This window comes from Electrona antarctica, assembly GCF_951216825.1.
Source record: "Electrona antarctica genome assembly, contig: scaffold_330, whole genome shotgun sequence".
Lineage (NCBI taxonomy): Eukaryota > Metazoa > Chordata > Actinopteri > Myctophiformes > Myctophidae > Electrona > Electrona antarctica.
The window spans coordinates 7,501-25,000 of record NW_027637352.1 but is presented as its reverse complement, the minus strand read 5'-3'; the positions used below and the strand labels follow the sequence as shown (position 1 = coordinate 25,000).

Below are 17,500 nucleotides of genomic sequence, written 5' to 3'. Positions count from 1 at the left end.
AGCTCACATGGGTTGACTTACACTACTTGATACTTGGCTTTGTTTTCTAGACTGTTTATTGACATAAATGTACTTTATTTGTATTACAGTTGTAGGCTACAAGACGTTTGGTATGAGATGTGGAAAAAAGACCCAATAAACCACTCGAAAATAGTTAAAAATGCAATCATTATTTTATCAAAAATATCCAAAATGGAAAATTGACATGTAGCCATCATGAAATCGGACACTTTGCATCTCTTTGCTTTGACTATCGTGTGTAAGTACACTATATTCCTCACTTGGTAAGGGAAATTAAACTCTACTGAGCTGTAACAACTATGGTTAGCCTCTCCATGTCCTGCTGTATCAGAGTGTGAGGAGAGTAATCCACAACAACTCAACTAGTAGTTGAATAGACTGTTAACGAGCCCATCAGTGACAACATTCCGCACCTGGGCCGCATGCGGCCCACGGATCACCAATTTGAGCAGTTTGAGTCTATAGCAATGATTACTGTCACAATATAGAGCTATTTAACACTGTTACTGAACACACACTATAGCAATGATTACTGTCACAATATAGAGCTATTTAACACTGTTACTGAACACACTCTATAGCAATGATTACTGTCACAATATAGAGCTATTTAACACTGTTACTGAACACACTCTATAGCAATGATTACTGTCACACTATAGAGCTATTTAACACTGTTACTGAACACACTATAGCAATGATTACTGTCACAATATAGAGCTATTTAACACTGTTACTGAACACACTCTATAGCAATGATTACTGTCACGCTATAGAGCTATTTAACACTGTTACTGAACACACTCTATAGCAATGATTACTGTCACGCTATAGAGCTATTTAACACTGTTACTGAACACACTCTATAGCAATGATTACTGTCACGATATAGAGCTATTTAACACTGTTACTGAACACACTCTATAGCAATGATTACTGTCACAATATAGAGCTATTTAACACTGTTACTGAACACACTCTATAGCAATGATTACTGTCACAATATAGAGCTATTTAACACTGTTACTGAACACACTCTATAGCAATGATTACTGTCACGCTATAGAGCTATTTAACACTGTTACTGAACACACTCTATAGCAATGATTACTGTCACAATATAGAGCTATTTAACACTGTTACTGAACACACTCTATAGCAATGATTACTGTCACAATATAGAGCTATTTAACACTGTTACTGAACACACTCTATAGCAATGATTACTGTCACAATATAGAGCTATTTAACACTGTTACTGAACACACTCTATAGCAATGATTACTGTCACAATATAGAGCTATTTAACACTGTTACTGAACACACTCTATAGCAATGATTACTGTCACAATATAGAGCTATTTAACACTGTTACTGAACACACACAGCTTTCATCTTTTGACCAAAAATAAATAATGTTTAGTTTTAAATAGGGATGTGCCGATGAGACATTATGGCCGATAACCGATATTACCGATGTCGATGTGATCTCATTCTGTAGTGAAAAATTATAATACGTTTTGTCCCTTCTGAAAAATCCATGTAACGTAACAGGGTGTCTACACTGCAGGCTTTTATAGGCAAGTCAGATTTAACTTAAATTGTGAGCTTGTTTATCTTGTTTATCTGTAAAGACAGACTAATTAATCGGACCGATTCATCTCCCATCACTAGTTTTAACCAAAAAACACTATTTTAAGCCATTTTGACCTGGGAACGGTTCTACAAATGTCTTCTAAATCATGACAGTTTTCTGATAAACCTCATGTTTTCTATGTCAGTGGTTCTCAAACATTTTCATGTCAAGGACCGCCAAAAATATCTGTATTTGGCCGCCAACCCCCATCTGAAAATATATTGTTCCAGTTACCCCTCCCCCAGAATCAAAGATTTGAGTTAAAAACGTTCTCTCCGAAAGAATATATTCAAAGATGTGCGCCACATTTTCACGATTTCTCAAAAATAGCAGACCTACAAGCTCGTAGCGCACCACTCGGTGCCGCACTATGAACTTGTAGATCTGCTATTTTTCAATAGCAGAAGTATAACATAATGCATAAAACACCAAATGGGGTTCCCGCCCAGAATGGGTTAATGAAACAAGTGAAACATGTTTCTTGTGTCTTGGCCTGTAGTGAACATGCAGTTGGTCCAACGCCACACCAAGCCATCCTGTAGTGAACATGCAGTTGGTCCAACGCCACACCTGTAGTGAACATGCAGTTGGTCCAACGCCACACCAAGCCATCCTGTAGTGAACATGCAGTTGGTCCAACGCCACACCTGTAGTGAACATGCAGTTGGTCCAACGCCACACCTGTAGTGAACATGCAGTTGGTCCAACGCCACACCTGTAGTGAACATGCAGTTGGTCCAACGCCACACCTGTAGTGAACATGCAGTTGGTCCAACGCCACACCTGTAGTGAACATGCAGTTGGTCCAACGCCACACCTGTAGTGAACATGCAGTTGGTCCAACGCCACACCTGTAGTGAACATGCAGTTGGTCCAACGCCACACCTGTAGTGAACATGCAGTTGGTCCAACGCCACACCTGTAGTGAACATGCAGTTGGTCCAACGCCACACCTGTAGTGAACATGCAGTTGGTCCAACGCCACACCTGTAGTGAACATGCAGTTGGTCCAACGCCACACCTGTAGTGAACATGCAGTTGGTCCAACGCCACACCTGTAGTGAACATGCAGTTGGTCCAACGCCACACCTGTAGTGAACATGCAGTTGGTCCAACGCCACACCAAGCCATCCTGTAGTGAACATGCAGTTGGTCCAACGCCACACCTGTAGTGAACATGCAGTTGGTCCAACGCCACACCTGTAGTGAACATGCAGTTGGTCCAACGCCACACCTGTAGTGAATGTTCAGATTATAGCTATCCACGATTTAACTTGCTAAGATGATAGCATCATGGTCCATAGCTACGCCTACTGAAAGGCCACAACTGCACATAGAGTATGTCTTTACTCAAACTGTCTAAATAATATAACTCAGGTGTCTTTTATACTTTTATTGTCGTTTAACAAACATACATTTAAACACATGAACTATTTATCTAGGGTTGGTTTAAGGGTTAGTTTTAACCCAGTTTAGGTTAGACGTTTAGTTAGTTTTAACTAGTTGGTTAGTTAGGTTTGTTTAGTTAGGTTTAGGTAAAAAACCTGCATACAGATAAGACAGAGATACACATAGCATTTGTCAATTACAGGCAGGTTACAACACATGGATAACACATTATTCATTGATTATTAATAGTTTGCATTATGTATCAATAATTACCATTGGTCTAATGTGAGTTGTTGTTCTTCATGTCCATGTGGTTACATGAGGTTGGATTCTTCGTAGTTGGTTTGAATCTGACTTATTGAAACTGGCGCAAGGCCATTTAAACCCCCTTAGACCTGCCCTGTGGGCAGGTTCACATCAGCTAACATTCAATTGGCTGCTGGTGCTCCTTCCTGTGGTTGGTTTATAGCCAACCTTACTATTGGTTTAAAACCAGGAAGTATTACCTGCCATGTGCTAGCACATGGCCGGAGCACCCTGCTGTGAGGTTTACTGTAGCCATGAGGTCTGGCTGTTTAGAAGCAGTTTGCTGGTGGAACTTACTAGTGGTTTTGGCACTGACTTCCTCTCTCTTCCCTTGGGAGGCGGAGGTGTCACATTTCACACCTTCCTGTTAACTTGAGTCAACTCTGGGATAGTACCTTCATTATTGACCAATATCATGGATATTTCCACACCCCCCGCAAGAACCTATTCATAAACTTATTAAGAGGTTCTTCAAACACTCATTTCGTTTATAAAGGGTTTGGTTTTCGACACATTGATTATCTGCCGAGGGGGGGGGGTTTGATAAACACAAAGCCATTTTCACCTGGTTGAAAGCCAGGAGGAAAATGGGAAATCACCCCTGAATCAAATGACATTTCAGCTTGCTTGGAATCAGAGGCTGGAATAGACATTGACTTTGGAGTAGTTATACTATGATTAGCTTAACATGCCTTTGAACTGACTGGTTAAGGAATTATAATATTGTTCTTTGTTTTATCCTTTCAGAATTAGTTACTCATTCTAAGGTTCCTGTTTGTTTCCTTACTTGTAATTCTTTTTAATTTGATTCCACTTTGTTCAAACAAATACCTTGACTTGTGATATCTTCGTGGATCACTACTTAATTTGTTACATTTTAGAAGCAGGTTGGTTCCTGCCATTTATTACCCCTCATAAACTTGCTTGGTCCTGTTCTAAGCAGATTGGAGATATAATTTCACAAGGGTTCTGGTTTACTTTACTGTCTTTTTCGTAAAAGCCCTTGGATTTTGTGTGTTTAGTAACTAATGTGTAATTTAGCATGGCACTTCACTGGCCTGCAAACTTAACAAAGTCATCACATTTCAAACATTGATACATTTGCCCCTGTCATTGACATGGGCTGTTGTTCGTGTGCGTGGCAACTAGGTTGTGTTACAATTCACACCTTCCACCCAGGCTTTTCCCTTGCTGGAAAGGAAGGATTAACATTATTTTATACCACACATTAATTTACCATTTTACCCTAGTTATGAGTTACTTTATACTTTCTGGTTTGTACTCGTTAACCGGGGAATGTTTATGTATTCTGTAACGTTAACTTGTATCACACAATAATAATCACACAATACACTTTTTGTTAAAAACACACATGAAGTTGTCACTGTCCTTCTCTGCCTTGGTGACAGCCTGGAGGTCTCCCTCCCTGTGTGGGGGGGGAAGCATGTGTGTGTGTGTGTGTGTGTGTGTGTGTGGTGCATTCGGACTTCCTGCCTTGCGTTTGGAGGGGGGGGTTTGCTCTGTGTGTGCGCGCTCCCCCAATCCTTGTGGTGGCCAACTCCCCCAATTGTCAACATTCTTCCTGGCGGCCATCTTTTTTGGGCCTGCTGGTGTTGGGGGGGGGGATTGGTGCGCGTCCTGGCCCCCCTCCCTGTGTTAGGGGGGGGGGGGAGGCATGTGTGTGTGCGTTCGTCATTCATGACGTAATTCGCAGACATTGCACAATTTCATCTTAACTTTCCCTCTGCCATCGGTGCCATCGGCAGGTTTTATTGTGACCTTACCGATGGCTGCAGGGCTTGTGATGGAGAGCGCTGCTTTGCAAAGCTTTCCCCAGCTTCCACGTGGTTTGGCTGTGGGCGGTCCCCCCAGCTGACCACCTTTACCCTCGCCGGACGGGAGGGGATACGTCGTGGTGGTCGCTGTTGTGGGGTGGACTACTGCAGTGGTTGCTGGCATGGGTAGGCATAGCAGGGCGATCGTCGCAGACTCCGCCCTGGTGAAACTCAAGGGCTTATGCCTTGACAGGGTGGATTCTGTGGGTGTCAGGCCGCTGCTTGCACTGGTGGAGGACGGTTTCGTCTCACCTAGGTCTGCCGCTCTGATGTCATCTCGCCCTTCCGAGGCGAGGGATTGCTGTGGCGTGTGCCACTGTTCTGTGGCGGTCGACTTCCTGTTGTCTCCCGCGACGGACGCCGTGACAGCGTGCGCTGTGCTGGCCCCGGCAGCTCTCTGGGTGGTTTCTTCCTTTGGACTCACCCTGGCCTCCGGTGCTGCTGACCTGGCGTAGTCTTCTGGTAGGACACAGCAGGTTCCCTGCCGTTCTGGTGTCCCGTTGAGAGCCTGGTTCTCCCCCGCTGACTTAGTGGCAAGCCCCCCTGGGGCTCGCTGGGTGACGTCATCTGTTGGTAGGACACAGCAGGTTCCCTGCTGTTCTGGTGTCGCTTTGGGGGGAGCTTGGTTGTCCTCCGCTGACGTAGTGGCGAGCCCCCCTGGGGCTCGCGAGGTGACGTCTGCTGTTGGGGTTGGAGGGCGGACCGGTTCCTGCCGCCCCCCTGCCGTTTCTTCCCCCATCGAGGTGACGTCATCTGTTGGGGTTAGAGGGCGGTCAGGCGTCTGTCGCCCCCCGTCCGTTCCCTCCCCCGCTCGTCCGGAGGTGATGTCTCTGGTGTAGTCTTCCTTGACCTCGCCGACCTTCTGCTCCGCTGCTGTGACCTGCTTTCGTGTTAGTGACCCTATTTTTATTGGCCCTAGATCGTGGTCAGCCTGAGCGGCTTGCAGGTTAAGCCTGTCTCTTCCTCGGACAAGCTTTTTATAGTCAGAGAGCATTTGAATTGACCTTTTCGGACTTATTAAGGATTTGGTGTCCTGTAATATTAAATTCAAAACATTGAGAGCTCTATCTAATGCATTTGATGCCATTGGTTCACTTGTCTCTGAACTAATCAATTTGTTTATTGTGTCAGCCAAGTTTGACCATTGTGGTTCCACTTGTAACCACACTGAATCCAGTAACAATTTCCTCATGTTATAGTATTTAGTCGTGCAGTCATGGAGCTCACTATTTACTTGCAAAGCATTTTGTGATAAATTAGCTTCTTTCAATTCCTCGGAATAGTCGCTATAGCTATCCGCTAACTTCCCGTAAGCTATTTTGAGCCTACCAAATGTGTCCGCTTTTGCGGTGTTGGGAGATTTTTGTGACAGACTCATTTCACACTCAGCCGCTAAATTATTGAATATTGATTGCGCCTCTTTGCTTCTAACTTTTAACTCGTTGAATAAAGCCATCCTTACTTCACCTATCAAACTTATGAATCTTTGGGATTTTAGTAAGCGCTCTCACGGTTTTATAGTTTTATAGCATTGACACAGGGGATTTTAGCCAGTTTAGCGTTTACAGTATTTTTCCTTCTGTTACGGTTCTGGTCTAATTTAAGCTGGGAATTATAGTTAAAAGTGGTTTCACATTTCATTGCTAATAATACCTGCCTCCCTTATTTTACTCAATTAGTTTTAGCCTTAGTGGTCTGTGTCATTCCCTGACTGCATTTATTTACAAGCCTATTGCATGTGCCTCCTGTGGGGTCACAATTAGCATTTGGGCTTGTCTTTACGACTTCCCCCCACCCCTTGCTGATAGCAGGAGTGAGAGTGGCCTCTATATTGAGCCCTGTTGTTTACCAAACTCTACCCTCCCCCGCACTTAAGGCTAGGATGGAGAGTCTTCTAGAGAGTAGAGGCAAGTTGCCATTTTGTCCTGTTGTTGCCTATTTACTCTGCCCTTCCCCCGCTCATGGCTAGGTTTTAGAAGTGTTTCAGAGTAGAAGGCACCAGACAATAGGCTAATGGTTTTAGCAAATTAGCTTTGCTCTGGCGGCCATTTTCCCCTGGTTGAAAGCCAGGAGGAAACTGGGAACAATAATGGCCCAGCTCTTAGTTACAATAATCACTCCTGAATCAATGGCATTCAGCTTGCTTGGAATCAGAGGCTGGAATAGACATTGACTCTGGAGTAGTCATTAAAACCCAGAACTTGGATCACATTGTCGCCTGTGTTTAGGTTAGCAACCTTTTAGCTTTACAGTAACGCTTTTTATCCTATGGTTTGCTGGCTTCTTCAGAGCTCTGTGCTAAACTGGATTACATTCAGTACAAGGCCTGTGGTTACATCAGGCGATTTACCATCTATGCTTGAGACTTTGCGTCTGAGCTGTGGCGTCTATTAACCGCGCATTGGACTATTTAAGTTACAAGGCTACTGGTTTAAAATTGTTAGTAAAGTTACCGCGATTAAGTTGATAATTGCACACTAACCTTGCTCATTTGGAGCGTTTGTTTTAGTAAAGTTACCGCAATTAAGTTGATAATTGCACCGTAATGGTTTTTTACTGTTCAGATTATAGCTATCCACGATTTAACTTGCTAAGATGATAGCATCATGGTCCATAGCTACGCCTACTGAAAGGCCACAACTGCACATAGAGTATGTCTTTACTCAAACTGTCTAAATAATATAACTCAGGTGTCTTTTATACTTTTATTGTCGTTTAACAAACATACATTTAAACACATGAACTATTTATCTAGGGTTGGTTTAAGGGTTAGTTTTAACCCAGTTTAGGTTAGACGTTTAGTTAGTTTTAACTAGTTGGTTAGTTAGGTTTGTTTAGTTAGGTTTAGGTAAAAAACCTGCATACAGATAAGACAGAGATACACATAGCATTTGTCAATTACAGGCAGGTTACAACACATGGATAACACATTATTCATTGATTATTAATAGTTTGCATTATGTATCAATAATTACCATTGGTCTAATGTGAGTTGTTGTTCTTCATGTCCATGTGGTTACATGAGGTTGGATTCTTCGTAGTTGGTTTGAATCTGACTTATTGAAACTGGCGCAAGGCCATTTAAACCCCCTTAGACCTGCCCTGTGGGCAGGTTCACATCAGCTAACATTCAATTGGCTGCTGGTGCTCCTTCCTGTGGTTGGTTTATAGCCAACCTTACTATTGGTTTAAAACCAGGAAGTATTACCTGCCATGTGCTAGCACATGGCCGGAGAACCCTGCTGTGAGGTTTACTGTAGCCATGAGGTCTGGCTGTTTAGAAGCAGTTTGCTGGTGGAACTTACTAGTGGTTTTGGCACTGACTTCCTCTCTCTTCCCTTGGGAGGCGGAGGTGTCACATTTCACACCTTCCTGTTAACTTGAGTCAACTCTGGGATAGTACCTTCATTATTGACCAATATCATGGATATTTCCACAGTGAACATGCAGTTGGTCCAACGCCACACCTGTAGTGAACATGCAGTTGGTCCAACGCCACACCTGTAGTGAACGTGCAGTTGGTCCAACGCCACACCTGTAGTGAACATGCAGTTGGTCCAACGCCACACCAAGCCATCCTGTAGTGAACATGCAGTTGGTCCAACGCCACACCTGTAGTGAACATGCAGTTGGTCCAACGCCACACCTGTAGTGAACATGCAGTTGGTCCAACGCCACACCAAGCCATCCTGTAGTGAACATGCAGTTGGTCCAACGCCACACCTGTAGTGAACATGCAGTTGGTCCAACGCCACACCTGTAGTGAACATGCAGTTGGTCCAACGCCACACCTGTAGTGAACATGCAGTTGGTCCAACGCCACACCTGTAGTGAACATGCAGTTGGTCCAACGCCACACCTGTAGTGAACATGCAGTTGGTCCAACGCCACACCTGTAGTGAACATGCAGTTGGTCCAACGCCACACCAAGCCATCACAATCTTAACACTCTGACGCCTGAGAGCACCATCTACAACATGTCTTACAAATACAGGAAAAAACGTCTCAGTGGTGATCAAACTATTTCATGTGAAGGACCCCAAAAATTACATCTAATCGGCTGCCGACCCCCATCTGAAAATATGTTGTTCCAGGGACCCCCATCTGAAAATATGTTGTTCCAGGGACCCCCCCATCTGAAAATATGTTGTTCCAGGGACCCCCCATCTGAAAATATGTTGTTCCAGGGACCCCCATCTGAAAATATGTTGTTCCAGGGACCCCCATCTGAAAATATGTTGTTCCGGGGACCGCCCCTGAAGCCAATATTTGAGTTTAAATTGTACACTGTGAAATAATATACATTCAAAGATTTGCTCCGAATTTTCACATTTAAAAAAAAAAAAAAGCACATCCGAGTGCCGCGCTATGAGCTTGTAGATGTGTATTTTTTTATCAACAGCTAAAGTTTAACCCTGAGCCGCTGCGACAGGCTTCCCCGGTCCAGCGGAGAAATCACATGTTACACCTCAACGGGAAAACCATTTAGTTTGCTCTTTTTTTCCTCTCTTCCTAACAGCTTCTTTCCTCCCAGCTCTCACTCTATCACCCCCCCCTTTGCAGTGCCGCGTCGCGTTGTGTCTCGCGGCCATTTTTTCCCAGAGTGTGCCAACGAACGGACGTGGGCGCTCAGCCGAGTATGACCCCCCCCCCCTTTCATCTCTTTGTCTCGTAGCTGTCCGTGTCTCGGTGTGTGGCGGGGGACAGATCCAGTCACCCCCTCTCTCGCCTCATGCCTTTTCTGCTCTGTGAAATTCTCATTACACTTCGGTGTGATATCTGGGCCTGCCTGACGCTCTACGGATGGGCGATGTTAACGCACGCTCTACGGATGGGCGATGTTAACGCACGCTCTACGGATGGGCGATGTTAACGCACGCTCTACAATTTACAATTTAGGCATTTAGCAGACGCTCTTAATCCAGAGCGACTTACATTAAGTAATAACAAAAGCATGGCATACATCACATATATAAAAAGTAGTTATCATGAATCATGCGTAAACTAAGAACGTAACAGTGGAGTATCTATGTTAAACTATACATACTATACTATATAATATATTATACATGTGTACTATAAAGTGCAATGACTGCATAAAGTGCAATTCTAGAGCTGTCTACGTAACAAGCTATACGGATGGGCGATGTTAACGCACGCTCTACGGATGGGCGATGTTAACGCACGCTCTACGGATGGGCGATGTTAACGCACGCTCTACGGATGGGCGATGTTAACGCACGCTCTACGGATGGGCGATGTTAACGCACGCTCTACGGATGGGCGATGTTAACGCACGCTTTCAGAGGGTTCCAGAGGGTTCCAGAGGGTTCCAGAGGCGTGTATATCTACAATAGGGAGAGGGTTCCAGAGGCGTGTGTATCTACAATAAGGAGAGGGTTCCAGAGGCGTGTATATCTACAATAAGGAGAGGGTTCCAGAGGCGTGTATATCTACAATAAGGAGAGGGTTCCAGAGGCGTGTATATCTACAATAAGGAGAGGGTTCCAGAGGCGTGTATATCTACAATAAGGAGAGGGTTCCAGAGGCGTGTATATCTACAATAAGGAGAGGGTTCCAGAGGCGTGTGTATCTACAATAGGGAGAGGGTTCCAGAGGTGTGTGTATCTACAATAAGGAGAGGGTTCCAGAGGCGTGTATATCTACAATAAGGAGAGGGTTCCAGAGGCGTGTATATCTACAATAAGGAGAGGGTTCCAGAGGCGTGTATATCTACAATAAGGAGAGGGTTCCAGAGGCGTGTATATCTACAATAAGGAGAGGGTTCCAGAGGCGTGTATATCTACAATAAGGAGAGGGTTCCAGAGGCGTGTGTATCTACAATAAGGAGAGGGTTCCAGAGGCGTGTATATCTACAATAAGGAGAGGGTTCCAGAGGCGTGTATATCTACAATAAGGAGAGGGTTCCAGAGGCGTGTATATCTACAATAAGGAGAGGGTTCCAGAGGCGTGTGTATCTACAATAAGGAGAGGGTTCCAGAGGTGTGTGTATCTACAATAAGGAGAGGGTTCCAGAGGCGTGTATATCTACAATAAGGAGAGGGTTCCAGAGGTGTGTGTATCTACAATAAGGAGAGGGTTCCAGAGGCGTGTATATCTACAATAAGGAGAGGGTTCCAGAGGTGTGTGTATCTACAATAAGGAGAGGGTTCCAGAGGCGTGTATATCTACAATAAGGAGAGGGTTCCAGAGGCGTGTGTATCTACAATAAGGAGAGGGTTCCAGAGGCGTGTATATCTACAATAAGGAGAGGGTTCCAGAGGCGTGTGTATCTACAATAAGGAGAGGGTTCCAGAGGCGTGTGTATCTACAATAAGGAGAGGGTTCCAGAGGCGTGTATATCTACAATAAGGAGAGGGTTCCAGAGGCGTGTATATCTACAATAAGGAGAGGGTTCCAGAGGCGTGTATATCTACAATAAGGAGAGGGTTCCAGAGGTGTGTATATCTACAATAGGGAGAGGGTTCCAGAGGTGTGTGTATCTACAATAAGGAGAGGGTTCCAGAGGTGTGTGTATCTACAATAAGGAGAGGGTTCCAGAGGCGTGTATATCTACAATAAGGAGAGGGTTCCAGAGGCGTGTATATCTACAATAAGGAGAGGGTTCCAGAGGTGTGTATATCTACAATAGGGAGAGGGTTCCAGAGGTGTGTGTATCTACAATAAGGAGAGGGTTCCAGAGGTGTGTGTATCTACAATAAGGAGAGGGTTCCAGAGGCGTGTGTATCTACAATAAGGAGAGGGTTCCAGAGGCGTGTATATCTACAATAAGGAGAGGGTTCCAGAGGCGTGTATATCTACAATAGGGAGAGGGTTCCAGAGGTGTGTGTATCTACAATAAGGAGAGGGTTCCAGAGGTGTGTGTATCTACAATAAGGAGAGGGTTCCAGAGGCGTGTATATCTACAATAAGGAGAGGGTTCCAGAGGTGTGTGTATCTACAATAAGGAGAGGGTTCCAGAGGCGTGTATATCTACAATAAGGAGAGGGTTCCAGAGGCGTGTGTATCTACAATAAGGAGAGGGTTCCAGAGGCGTGTATATCTACAATAAGGAGAGGGTTCCAGAGGCGTGTGTATCTACAATAAGGAGAGGGTTCCAGAGGCGTGTATATCTACAATAAGGAGAGGGTTCCAGAGGCGTGTATATCTACAATAAGGAGAGGGTTCCAGAGGCGTGTGTATCTACAATAAGGAGAGGGTTCCAGAGGCGTGTATATCTACAATAAGGAGAGGGTTCCAGAGGCGTGTATATCTACAATAAGGAGAGGGTTCCAGAGGTGTGTATATCTACAATAAGGAGAGGGTTCCAGAGGTGTGTGTATCTACAATAAGGAGAGGGTTCCAGAGGCGTGTGTATCTACAATAAGGAGAGGGTTCCAGAGGCGTGTGTATCTACAATAAGGAGAGGGTTCCAGAGGCGTGTATATCTACAATAAGGAGAGGGTTCCAGAGGTGTGTGTATCTACAATAAGGAGAGGGTTCCAGAGGTGTGTGTATCTACAATAAGGAGAGGGTTCCAGAGGTGTGTGTATCTACAATAAGGAGAGGGTTCCAGAGGTGTGTGTATCTACAATAAGGAGAGGGTTTCAGAGGCGTGTATATCTACAATAAGGAGAGGGTTCCAGAGGCGTGTGTATCTACAATAAGGAGAGGGTTCCAGAGGCGTGTATATCTACAATAAGGAGAGGGTTCCAGAGGTGTGTGTATCTACAATAAGGAGAGGGTTCCAGAGGTGTGTGTATCTACAATAAGGAGAGGGTTCCAGAGGTGTGTGTATCTACAATAAGGAGAGGGTTCCAGAGGTGTGTGTATCTACAATAAGGAGAGGGTTTCAGAGGCGTGTATATCTACAATAAGGAGAGGGTTCCAGAGGCGTGTGTATCTACAATAAGGAGAGGGTTCCAGAGGCGTGTATATCTACAATAAGGAGAGGGTTCCAGAGGCGTGTATATCTACAATAAGGAGAGGGTTCCAGAGGCGTGTATATCTACAATAAGGAGAGGGTTCCAGAGGCGTGTGTATCTACAATAAGGAGAGGGTTCCAGAGGCGTGTATATCTACAATAAGGAGAGGGTTCCAGAGGCGTGTGTATCTACAATAAGGAGAGGGTTCCAGAGGCGTGTATATCTACAATAAGGAGAGGGTTCCAGAGGCGTGTGTATCTACAATAAGGAGAGGGTTCCAGAGGCGTGTGTATCTACAATAAGGAGAGGGTTCCAGAGGCGTGTGTATCTACAATAAGGAGAGGGTTCCAGAGGCGTGTATATCTACAATAAGGAGAGGGTTCCAGAGGCGTGTGTATCTACAATAAGGAGAGGGTTCCAGAGGCGTGTATATCTACAATAAGGAGAGGGTTCCAGAGGCGTGTATATCTACAATAAGGAGAGGGTTCCAGAGGGTTCCAGAGGCGTGTGTATCTACAATAAGGAGAGGGTTCCAGAGGCGTGTGTATCTACAATAAGGAGAGGGTTCCAGAGGCGTGTATATCTACAATAAGGAGAGGGTTCCAGAGGTGTGTGTATCTACAATAGGGAGAGGGTTCCAGAGGTGTGTATATCTACAATAAGGAGAGGGTTCCAGAGGCGTGTGTATCTACAATAAGGAGAGGGTTCCAGAGGCGTGTGTATCTACAATAAGGAGAGGGTTCCAGAGGGTTCCAGAGGCGTGTGTATCTACAATAAGGAGAGGGTTCCAGAGGCGTGTGTATCTACAATAAGGAGAGGGTTCCAGAGGCGTGTATATCTACAATAAGGAGAGGGTTCCAGAGGCGTGTATATCTACAATAAGGAGAGGGTTCCAGAGGCGTGTGTATCTACAATAAGGAGAGGGTTCCAGAGGCGTGTGTATCTACAATAAGGAGAGGGTTCCAGAGGCGTGTATATCTACAATAAGGAGAGGGTTCCAGAGGCGTGTGTATCTACAATAAGGAGAGGGTTCCAGAGGCGTGTGTATCTACAATAAGGAGAGGGTTCCAGAGGCGTGTATATCTACAATAAGGAGAGGGTTCCAGAGGCGTGTGTATCTACAATAAGGAGAGGGTTCCAGAGGCGTGTATATCTACAATAAGGAGAGGGTTCCAGAGGCGTGTATATCTACAATAAGGAGAGGGTTCCAGAGGCGTGTGTATCTACAATAAGGAGAGGGTTCCAGAGGTGTGTGTATCTACAATAAGGAGAGGGTTCCAGAGGTGTGTGTATCTACAATAAGGAGAGGGTTCCAGAGGCGTGTGTATCTACAATAAGGAGAGGGTTCCAGAGGCGTGTGTATCTACAATAGGGAGAGGGTTCCAGAGGCGTGTGTATCTACAATAGGGAGAGGGTTCCAGAGGTGTGTGTATCTACAATAAGGAGAGGGTTCCAGAGGTGTGTGTATCTACAATAGGGAGAGGGTTCCAGAGGTGTGTGTATCTACAATAGGGAGAGGGTTCCAGAGGTGTGTGTATCTACAATAGGGAGAGGGTTCCAGAGGTGTGTGTATCTACAATAGGGAGAGGGTTCCAGAGGCGTGTATATCTACAATAAGGAGAGGGTTCCAGAGGTGTGTATATCTACAATAAGGAGAGGGTTCCAGAGGCGTGTATATCTACAATAGGGAGAGGGTTCCAGAGGTGTGTATATCTACAATAAGGAGAGGGTTCCAGAGGTGTGTGTATCTACAATAAGGAGAGGGTTCCAGAGGCGTGTATATCTACAATAGGGAGAGGGTTCCAGAGGTGTGTATATCTACAATAAGGAGAGGGTTCCAGAGGCGTGTATATCTACAATAAGGAGAGGGTTCCAGAGGCGTGTATATCTACAATAGGGAGAGGGTTCCAGAGGCGTGTGTATCTACAATAAGGAGAGGGTTCCAGAGGCGTGTATATCTACAATAAGGAGAGGGTTCCAGAGGGTTCCAGAGGCGTGTGTATCTACAATAGGGAGAGGGTTCCAGAGGTGTGTATATCTACAATAAGGAGAGGGTTCCAGAGGCGTGTATATCTACAATAAGGAGAGGGTTCCAGAGGTGTGTATATCTACAATAAGGAGAGGGTTCCAGAGGGTTCCAGAGGCGTGTGTATCTACAATAGGGAGAGGGTTCCAGAGGTGTGTATATCTACAATAAGGAGAGGGTTCCAGAGGCGTGTATATCTACAATAAGGAGAGGGTTCCAGAGGTGTGTATATCTACAATAAGGAGAGGGTTCCAGAGGGTTCCAGAGGCGTGTGTATCTACAATAAGGAGAGGGTTCCAGAGGCGTGTGTATCTACAATAAGGAGAGGGTTCCAGAGGCGTGTGTATCTACAATAAGGAGAGGGTTCCAGAGGCGTGTGTATCTACAATAAGGAGAGGGTTCCAGAGGCGTGTGTATCTACAATAGGGAGAGGGTTCCAGAGGTGTGTATATCTACAATAAGGAGAGGGTTCCAGAGGCGTGTATATCTACAATAAGGAGAGGGTTCCAGAGGTGTGTATATCTACAATATGGAGAGGGTTCCAGAGGCGTGTGTATCTACAATAAGGAGAGGGTTCCAGAGGCGTGTATATCTACAATATGGAGAGGGTTCCAGAGGCGTGTATATCTACAATAAGGAGAGGGTTCCAGAGGTGTGTGTATCTACAATAAGGAGAGGGTTCCAGAGGCGTGTGTATCTACAATAAGGAGAGGGTTCCAGAGGCGTGTGTATCTACAATAGGGAGAGGGTTCCAGAGGCGTGTATATCTACAATAGGGAGAGGGTTCCAGAGGTGTGTATATCTACAATAAGGAGAGGGTTCCAGAGGCGTGTATATCTACAATAAGGAGAGGGTTCCAGAGGCGTGTATATCTACAATAAGGAGAGGGTTCCAGAGGCGTGTGTATCTACAATAAGGAGAGTGTTCCAGAGGCGTGTATATCTACAATATGGAGAGGGTTCCAGAGGCGTGTATATCTACAATAAGGAGAGGGTTCCAGAGGCGTGTGTATCTACAATATGGAGAGGGTTCCAGAGGGTTCCAGAGGCGTGTATATCTACAATATGGAGAGGGTTCCAGAGGCGTGTGTATCTACAATAAGGAGAGGGTTCCAGAGGCGTGTATATCTACAATAAGGAGAGGGTTCCAGAGGTGTGTGTATCTACAATATGGAGAGGGTTCCAGAGGCGTGTGTATCTACAATAAGGAGAGGGTTCCAGAGGTGTGTGTATCTACAATAAGGAGAGGGTTCCAGAGGCGTGTGTATCTACAATAAGGAGAGGGTTCCAGAGGCGTGTATATCTACAATAAGGAGAGGGTTCCAGAGGGTTCCAGAGGCGTGTATATCTACAATAAGGAGAGGGTTCCAGAGGGTTCCAGAGGCGTGTATATCTACAATAAGGAGAGGGTTCCAGAGGGTTCCAGAGGCGTGTATATCTACAATAAGGAGAGGGTTCCAGAGGCGTGTATATCTACAATAAGGAGAGGGTTCCAGAGGCGTGTGTATCTACAATAAGGAGAGGGTTCCAGAGGCGTGTGTATCTACAATAGGGAGAGGGTTCCAGAGGGTTCCAGAGGCGTGTGTATCTACAATAAGGAGAGGGTTCCAGAGGCGTGTATATCTACAATAAGGAGAGGGTTCCAGAGGTGTGTATATCTACAATAAGGAGAGGGTTCCAGAGGCGTGTGTATCTACAATAAGGAGAGGGTTCCAGAGGTGTGTATATCTACAATAAGGAGAGGGTTCCAGAGGCGTGTGTATCTACAATAAGGAGAGGGTTCCAGAGGTGTGTGTATCTACAATAAGGAGAGGGTTCCAGAGGCGTGTGTATCTACAATAAGGAGAGGGTTCCAGAGGGTTCCAGAGGCGTGTATATCTACAATAGGGAGAGGGTTCCAGAGGCGTGTGTATCTACAATAAGGAGAGGGTTCCAGAGGCGTGTATATCTACAATAAGGAGAGGGTTCCAGAGGCGTGTGTATCTACAATAAGGGGGCTAGCCCCTCCTATATACAGCTTTTGTCCTCACACGTCTCAGTATTTGTGCCTTATCTTCTCTGGGTTTGGTCGGTCTCTCTGAAGCTACTGATCCTCACGCTGTGTGGTCGGTCTCTCTGAAGCTACTGATCTCACGCTGTGTGGTCGGTCTCTCTGAAGCTACTGATCCTCACGCTGTGTGGTCGGTCTCTCTGAAGCTACTGATCCTCACGCTGTGTGGTCGGTCTCTCTGAAGCTACTGATCTCACGCTGTGTGGTCGGTCTCTCTGAAGCTACTGATCTCACGCTGTGTGGTCGGTCTCTGAAGCTACTGATCCTCACGCTGTGTGGTCGGTCTCTGAAGCTACTGATCTCACGCTGTGTG

The 17,500-nt window shown here is 45.4% G+C and overlaps 1 protein-coding gene across 1 annotated transcript in view; it reads left to right on the top strand.

Moving 5' to 3' along the window:
- Positions 1 to 17,500, top strand: part of LOC306918980 (AP-3 complex subunit beta-1-like) — a gene marked incomplete at its 3' end in the record, with an annotated part of 146,027 nt that overhangs the window by 124,005 nt on the left and 4,522 nt on the right. The gene's annotated exons all lie outside the window — the stretch shown is intronic.